The following is an 8,975-nucleotide window of genomic DNA, read 5'->3' on the forward strand; positions in this document are numbered from 1 at the left end:
TTACCTTGTGGTATTTCTTCTTTTGTGAGATTCCTTTTCATTTTTTTTTGTGTTATTTACATGTGTTTTTACATATTTTTGCACTTTCTCCTTGTTATTTTTTAAAAGCCTGCTTATTTTGCAGACTGTATTTTTACATTTTCTCGGTTTCTTTTTATTGCAACATTATACTCCCAGAAGATGCTGTGCAGTAATGGTACGTGTATCATTTAAATAATGTGGCACAATTTTTTTTCCAGCCTCGAATAACCTTCTTCATGTTACTTCCACTTCCCAAATACCTACATCTGCAAAAATATCAGAGACAGAGACTGGTAAATTGTTTGTTTTATTTCCAATCCTTCATCTTACTTGATATTGAAATAGTACTATTCTGATGTTTGTTATTTCTCCTAGCTTTTAAATATTGCATGCAGTGTTTTTTTATGTGTTCATTAATGTTTCATGTTACATTTAATACTTGCCAGTATCCAGTAGATTTGGCTTCAAGTTAAGTGATGTATGTCTACATCACTATGTATGACATAATTTAGCAGGTGAGACAAAAATGTCCAACTTGATGAATTTCAGGTTTTCAAGATGATGATTATCCTTTGGGAGGAAGTGTTTTGTCTTTAGCTAGTAGGCATTTCTTAAAGAGATCTTGTAGCTGAATGTTTGTTTCCTATTGCAACTTTTTAAAGTAGTCTCTAGAAAAGCTAATATTCAAAAGGCTGCTGTAGTACAGATTTTTGGCATTAAAATATTTTTACAGTTGTTTTTTCTAGCCATTAATTTTTTCTCCCTGTCTTTATAGAAAATGTAGTTTTTTAGGCAGAATATGTGCATTTATATTTGAGCATGGGATTTTACAGAATCTGGTTGTAAAAAACAAAGTTAGCTTCCATGATGTTCTCACCTGTGCTTCAGTTCATGCTAGGACAATTTAAGCAAGGGGTATTTTGTTGCATTGTTATATCAACCATTCTCTTTTGGGGGACCAACTTTAAAATTAGATATCTTAATTCTGTGATATAGTGTGCTCAGAAAACAAAGCAAGCATATGAAAAACTGGCTTTTGAATGATAAATTAGTTGGAGCTACTGTGGTTTACAAAGGGCTCTCTCTGTATTTCCTCTTCTCTCGTATTTCTCATTACCATACCAGTACAAGACTCTATCTTGGGTCTATTTATGTGCTTTCTCTTCAGCTGCAATTAAAATTGAATTGGAAATATCTTTATGATTTCCAAAGAAATTAGGTCATCAGCAACAGTTAAGGGTAGCAGTCACATTCATTTGATCTGTTTGGAGTCATATTTTTGTTGTTGTATTTTGTTTTTTTTTTTAATGCTTCTGTAGTTTTCTTCTTCTCTCCATCATACAAAGTCGTTTTCTGGTACTGACCTACTGACTGATGGCTATCAGAGCATATTATTGTCTTTTGCTGGTCCTTTTTTATTTAGTTAGTTTTTTGTTTGTTTTCCTGGAGCTGCTTATAGGAATCCTGTCTAATAGAGAATAATTAAACAATTTTCATTGTTTTAAAAAATAGTAATTTCTCAGCTGGCTTGCAAGCCATCTCTCGTTTTGCTTCCATTTGGACTGATACTGCCTGGATGGCTTGTTTTCCATTACCAGATTCCTCCTAATATTCTGTTGTCTTTGGGGTTGTTAGAACATTTTAGGCCCAGATTTTCATTTCAGCTTTTGTTGAAACATGGGCTTTTTCTTGACACTCAAGATTCAGTACATCTAAACTGCTTAGCATTCCATAAATGGCATGTAGCATATGTAGTAATTGGTTATTGTGAAATATGTTTGACTCTCTTAGAAGTTGTGTGTTAATTAGTGTACTAGATTTAGCATGGAATACTTCAAGAATTGAAAAAAAAAAAATGACTTCCCAAGAGTATCATTCATTAAGATTTCAGGACTACATTTAGTTTAATACTGTAGTATGATTTTTTCATCTCTTCTTGATCTGTTTATAAGAGTATGCTTCAATATTTTAAGGGCAATGAGCATTAACCTTACTAAATGGACTTAAGTGTTATATAATGCTTGTATGTCAAAGATACACATTGTATGACCTGATTTGAATACCCTTATTTACAGATTTGTTGAACACACACAAATTACCTGGAGACTGTTGGTGTTCAACATTTACTAAATCAATAAACACAATAGTAGGAATCTCAGGAAGGATTTGGTCCTTAATTTTAAGTGCCCGGATTCAAAAAGGCTGGTAGTATAAACTGTAAAGTACCTTGAGAAATTAGTAAGCTCAAGTGCCGATGATTTTTTATTTTCATAGTTCTACAACTTAATACATCAGCAGCTTTTTGCATTTGTTGCTATATTAGTTAAGTGCAACTTAGTACCATAGCTACAGAAAAGTGAATTTATTAGCAATGTATTTGTGAAAGGCAGTGTGATCTAAAATCCTAACATGAGGAGATGGTGTATTTCTCTCTTAAAGTAACTATTCAAGCACCCTTCAAACTTGAGAAATCTGACAACAGTAAAGTGGAATCGAGTGAATCATTAACATTTTTTGTCATCTGGGCTTTAGCTTATTACATAATACATACAGTACTCATATTTTTCCTAGTCTTCTGTTAAACTTCAGTCAATGTTCCTTTAGTTTCTCATCAGCAGTACATTTGGAAATGTCTGAGCTTTCCTCTGTTATCAAACTCGTACTGAACGCAAACATGATGCAGCTGTGTTGTTGCTCCATGGGTGGTACTGACAGTTATCCTGCCTCTGCATTGGTGCAATGTTTTTGTTTCCTTTTCAAGTTGAGAACTGTATGCTTTCCAAGGTCATTTCAGTCACATCAAACTATCTTCATTAGATGGAAAACTTCCAGCAGCTAGTCAGGTGTGGCTTTATTGCTCTCGGTGGCATGTTCTGTCAGAACTACCACAGCATTTTCCATTGTTGTAGAAAATCAGACAATTTGGATTTCTTATTACTTGTCCTTTGACTTTAATAGGGCATGAATATTCCTAGTATCAAAAGCACCTACTTGTCAGTTTTTCATACACCACTGCCCACAGAAGTAGTCAGAGCACGTTTCTTTCACTGGCTGTGTATTTTTCCAACAGAAGCGGTGACCTGATTGATTGGGTAGAAACTGAATTTTTGGATCTGTGTTTTCATTAAAATATAGTCACAAAAACTTAGAATTTTTTAAGCTATTTTACATCAAAGGATGATCGTTTTTGGTATTTATATTAAATTAACTTTGTGGCAGCTGGGGGAAATTGAGGTCCCTGGGCTGAATATGAATCTAGCATCAACAGGAAGTATGATCCAAACTTGGATAACTCATCTTCTTGAGACAGCCTGCCTCGATGTCTTAAACTTCTCTCGTTTGGCATTAGCTATCCAGCAACCAGCACTAGAATTCATTCTTTTGTCCTTCATAGCAACCACAAGGACAATACTGGCTAAATAGAATAGGTTCAGTAATTATTTACATTGTTTTGGCATTGCTTTTCAACAGGCAGAGACTTACTTAAGCATATTGGCTGCCAAGTGTCTGCAGCAGGTTTTTTCTTAAAACTTGTATCAGCTACTTCTGAGTAACTTGTCATAAAATTGCTGCAAATACATATATTTGCCAATAATTTAGTTTTGTTAAGCTACTATTCTGATTCCAAAGATTTTAGAGATAAGAAAAAAAAGAACTGGTGAGATTTTGAATTGTGATTCTGCTTTAGGTTGATAACACATAGTTTTGTTAGGCAGTGAACCATTCGCACAAGATTTTTTTAAAATACAGATTAGCTGGATTTAATGTGCATCCCACATCGTTTCTGCTTTGTTGTGCAGACAGAATAAAGCTTGTTGTAACAAACCATTAATTTATTCTTTCTCTTTGTCTAAAGAACATCTTCAGGCTTTTCACCATGCCAGTTGTAGGATTTCCAATTTGTGTGCATGAAGCGATGTTTTTAAGTGTAATTAAGCCCTGATTCATCACTTTATGCCTAATTTCAAATGTGAAGGCATGCTATACGAAAATAACATTTGCAACTGCCTATTTAAAAGGCTTATCCTAACTAAACTTGGGGGGAAAAGGGTTTCCTGTCAGGTGTTGCTATTGGACAGAATTTTAATATCAGATGCAGAAAGCTGGTCTTGTATTAAATGCTTCAAAATTAGATGTTACGTGTCAAATATATATATGTGTGTGTATATAGATATATATATACACAGAGAGAACAGAGTAGGCTATCACAAATATCACTTTACAATGTATATACAAGAAATTTAAAATAAATGTAGACTTTTTGGCTCTGCTAATAAAGGGCAAAAGACCACCTTGTTTAAAAACTAACCTTACTCATTATTTCAAGATTGTTTTTGTATTTGATCTTAGCTACCGAGGAGCCAGGCCTGAAATTCACATCTCTTCCCTCCATGGAAACCAGAGAGAGCGTGATGGGTAAATAGCATGTAATTCCATTACCATTTCCCATCCCTTGCCATCACGTGGACAATACTAAAATTCATTAAAACACATTGCTTTGAAGACTACTTGATAAAAGGCGCTTTTTTTTTTAAAAAAAAAATTTCTATTTCTTCCCATCTCATCCATTTCTGTGTAATCAACTTTATTTCAAAGAATAGATACTTAAAAAATCAGTAAGAAGAATTCTGCCTAGCATGAGATATCGGAATTGACCTTACTTCACCTCATGCCATCTTCAGTGTTTATGTAGCACCTGATTTCACAGTCATCTCTAAAGCTGCTGCTATCTTGCTTGATCACATCAGTGTAGTCTTGAACTGCTCAAGAGCTGCTATTCAAACACTGTGGCTCTGAGGTCCATTCTCATTTTAACTCCAGATTTTATTTCAGCTTTTGATGAAAAGCAGCCTATTTCTTCAAGATCTGAAACATCTGGCATCCAAGAAATGCTGTCAGCTGTACCTGGTAATAGTTGAAAATGTGGTTTTAAATAAAAATTATGACAGAGATTTTATCATACTTTTGGCATGTTACTAGTTAACGTGAATTAGAATAACTACAGAACTGTAGTAATTATTTTGTTCTCTCAAATACCAGGCTAACTTAGGAAATTTTTTATGATTCTCCAAGATAATAAGCACTGTTTTCTGTCCTTGGTCTACATTCCTAATATATTAAGAAGTCTGTATTGCAGTGCTTAATGTTAATAAGCTTTAGCATGTCATATTACATATAGTAGTGTTCTCTTTTTCATTTACAATACTGCAGGTGGGTTATAGTGCAAGTTAACATAAGTTATATGTTTAAATCCATGATCAAAATTGTTCTAATGGTTGAAAGGCTTGAGTAAGTCCCATAGAAATAATAGGATCAATAGCAAGCTGACAATAATTTGGCCAATTTAGCATCATGTGTGTTGTTTATGTTGGCTAGACTAATGGAAACCATCTGTTTTTTACCAAATCAACCAGAAATAGCCAGTTAACTTATTCAGCCATCTTTGAACTGTGTGTAGGAGCTACATTGGTTTTGTTAGCATCCTACAGACAATGACTTGTGAATCCTTAGACTTCAGCAAGGTAGTTATCTACTTGAAAGGCCACTTTTCTTTTTTCTTTTCCCCATGGCAGTTCTTCCCTCTGTTGCCTGAGTCCCACTGTATTTAGCTTGTAGAAAATTGTTCATGATCCTTTGCTATCCGGATATTCTGTGGAAATAATGCTTATGCAGTAGCTCTTCCTACCTGTTCATCTTTATTAAATTGAAACAGTTTGATCAATCAGATGAATTTGCTGACAGTTTAAAAGTTTAATGTTAACATTAGCAATATGAGTCAAGATACAAATACTTGTATTAACCTAATACAGATTTTTAAGCCTTAAAACGGAGCATGCACGTTTAGTAAATTTTGGCCCATATGACTAGTTCCCTTATTCCAGCATTTTTGGTTCAGTAAAAATAGTATTAAATCTGCAACACATTGGCAGTGCAACATGAAATTAAGCAACAGCCTGATGCTTTACAGATGATGATATTCAGCTGCAAATATAAATGTAAAGTAAGTAAAGGTAACCTAAATCGTTTTGTGGGATTATCCATTTTGCATGGAGATTAATGAATATGGAAGGTTCAATATAGCAGGGAATAGATCCTTCAGTCCCTTCATTTAAATATCTTCAAAGCAGTTATCTAAGTTAGACATTTTGCTTTGCTGCCAGTAAGCAAGGCAGGATAGGTCCAAAGCTAATAGAAATTAAAACATGATTATAGCATGCATTGCTTGAGTACAACTACTTAAACAACTACATAGCACTGTATTAAAGAAAATATTTGTAATAAATTGATCCACTTCTATATGGTGTTATCAAACACTCTTGAAACCTGTTATTGCCAGGCTCCAATAAAATTTAACTTACTTGCACTGTATACAATAATTAATCTAAAGCATATGTGGTTTTCCAGTTCTTCCTTGCCAACATTTATTCTGTAGGATTCTTTTACATCTTGTGTGCAGAGATTAAATTTAAACTTACCAAAGTGTTGCAGAACAACTGTGAACAAATACAGTTATATCAGTGCTCAAGGTTCTACTTGTACTATGTCTGTATGAAAATATATTTTGTTTCTTTTCAATAATGACAATTCCATCCAAAGACCAGTTCATGTTGTTGCCAGAATTCCCTTGCAGTAAGTAATGGACTAAATGTGCATTTGATAGGAAACCTGTACCAGATGTCCAGTTTCTTGTAATTGCAAACTAATGGTAAGGCTTGCACACTCCAATTAAACATTCTTAAGATCAAGATATGGAGATGACTTAAGTTTTATGCATTTACTTGTCAGAGATAATGATCAGTATTTGTCACTAATGCGTCTTTCATACTGAGCAATAACTTCTGATCAAATGCCTTAACAGAATGGTTCAGCAGTGTTTTCTACATATTGGCATAATAGCGCATCCAAGTTCAGCTCTTTTATTCTGTATGCTTTGCCTGTAAAGAAAGTTATACTGCGCTCTTTCCAAACCAGATGGTGGATAGGTGCCCAACACTTACAATGTCTGGGAGAATGGATAAAATCATGTCTGATCTAGTCTGACGTTCATCATTTTAATGAAACATGAACATTCCCAGGCAAAGATGAGTCCCAGATTCCAAGGAGAGTTGAAAATGTGATTAAGCATGATAATAATGACTGATTAACAGATTTTAGGCATATGTTTGGTTTGAGATGAGAACAGTTAGCATAAACAGTTGTTTGTATTTGAAGGATTGCCTTGAAGTAACCTGACTGAGGAATTCTGGTTTGATTGGGTTTTGCGTGTGTATGTGTGTTGGAGAGAGAAAAGAGTGAATGAAAGGGTCTTTCAATTAAAGAAAGATGAGGATTTCTAGCCACACAATGAGGACTACACTAAAATACTCGCTTATGTGTTATTTCCCCTGGAGCGGGTCTTTTAGCTGTGATCAGTGATCTTCATTATGTCTCTTAAAAAACAACTGCTTATTTAGTTGATCAGTTACTTTTTTACTTTTTTTTTTTTTTTTTTTCAGCAAATATTTGCTTGCCAAGGCTCTTTAAGCCTGTTTGGACTTTTATTATGTTTTCTAGGTGTTCTGTTTTAGGCTGGAGGAATCTAATGGAGTTCTTTCAGAAAAAGAATTCCATGTTTGAATTTTTCCCTTTGTTAGTCCATCAAATCTGTGCTCTTCCAGTTTTCCGATAACATACTCTTACCAGTGTGTTTGGCAGTTCCAAAATTTGTATTCAATTTTCCAAAGTATCTACTGTTTGACCTGTCTGGGGCTATTCTGTTAGAGATTCTTACAGATGTTGGTTAAGAAAGCACAAGTTGTTCTTTTTATTGGTCCAGATCTTGATGGAAGTCCATGTTGAAGTTACCTGGATGCATTTTTTGCAGAGAAGCTATTGTTTCCTTTTCTTCCCAGGCATACGTTTTGTTTTTTTTTTTTTCCCCAAAGTTGAGATTTGTAAGGATGACAAGGAATGTAGAAGTCAGAGCTAGTTTAGTGTTACCAGAAAAATAAAAGGTGGCCATTCCCAAAATATGACAGTATCTTGGATGTAGGCTGAAGTTCTGCCTACATATTAATCTACAGGGTCTCAATTTATAGCTTGATATTATTACATTTGTGCTAGAAAATTGATTTTGGAATCTGTCACTTATTAGAATTAAAAGTTAACTGTAGAACATCAAGACTGTCATTATGGTCTACCAGCATTCAGTTTTTTTGTTGTTAATTCATGCTTGTTTAAATTTCTGATTCAGCTGTAATGTTCTCATGTATAAAGAATGGTTCAATATTCTTTACTTTTTTTCATAGCACCAGTGTTTAGCATCTCAATGAGGTGTTGTTTTTTGTTTGTCTGTTTTGTTTTGTTTGTTTGTTTTCTTTTCTTTTGATAGTATAGAATGATTAAAAAAAAAAAAAAAAAGATAAGTCATTTATTAGGTAGGAAAAGTAGACCATGATAACCACAAATTAAATACTTGTTTATTTGGGTGTGATTAAAATGATGCATTCATACATGTAGCAAGAAGGCCTTAACATCTCAAGGGTTTCTATCTCTGACCTTAGCTTTCACAATGTCGGTCCTGGAGTCAACCTCTTTTCCTTCTCTGGAAACCACAAGAAAAATGATGGGTAAATAAAAATTCCATTACAAATTCTGTATTTTGGCAATACTTAAAAACGAAGAGCACAGTTTTAAGATTTAGTAACCCCACCTTTTTTCATTTTTTCCTTTTTTTTCCTTTTTTTTCCTTTTTTTTTTTTTCTTGCTAGTGGTAATACCAGTGATGTTTCACCAGTAAAATCAGTGATGTGATCAGTCCCTTTTATAAATGAAAACAAGGAGATACTTCACTGCTAAGCTTCTTAATTCCTCTGCGTAAATTTTCTGCTCAAGAGGCCCTATTCACTAAAATGTTAACTGCTTGTGTTCTACACATTAACGCAGCCAGGCTGCCTTGCTTTAAGAATGGAATA

General features: G+C 34.1%; 1 long non-coding RNA gene across 1 annotated transcript; it reads left to right on the forward strand.

The window, feature by feature from the left end:
• The first annotated feature begins 188 nt into the window (after positions 1 to 188).
• LOC118160046 lies at positions 189 to 8,624 on the forward strand. The gene is made up of 4 exons (XR_004747313.1): positions 189 to 314; positions 4,372 to 4,437; positions 4,855 to 4,929; positions 8,565 to 8,624. It is a non-coding gene; the product is annotated as an uncharacterized LOC118160046 (long non-coding RNA).
• Positions 8,625 to 8,975: the final 351 nt, after the last annotated feature.

This window comes from Oxyura jamaicensis, unplaced genomic scaffold (genome assembly GCF_011077185.1).
Source record: "Oxyura jamaicensis isolate SHBP4307 breed ruddy duck unplaced genomic scaffold, BPBGC_Ojam_1.0 oxyUn_random_OJ73402, whole genome shotgun sequence".
Taxonomy (NCBI): Eukaryota; Metazoa; Chordata; class Aves; order Anseriformes; family Anatidae; genus Oxyura; species Oxyura jamaicensis.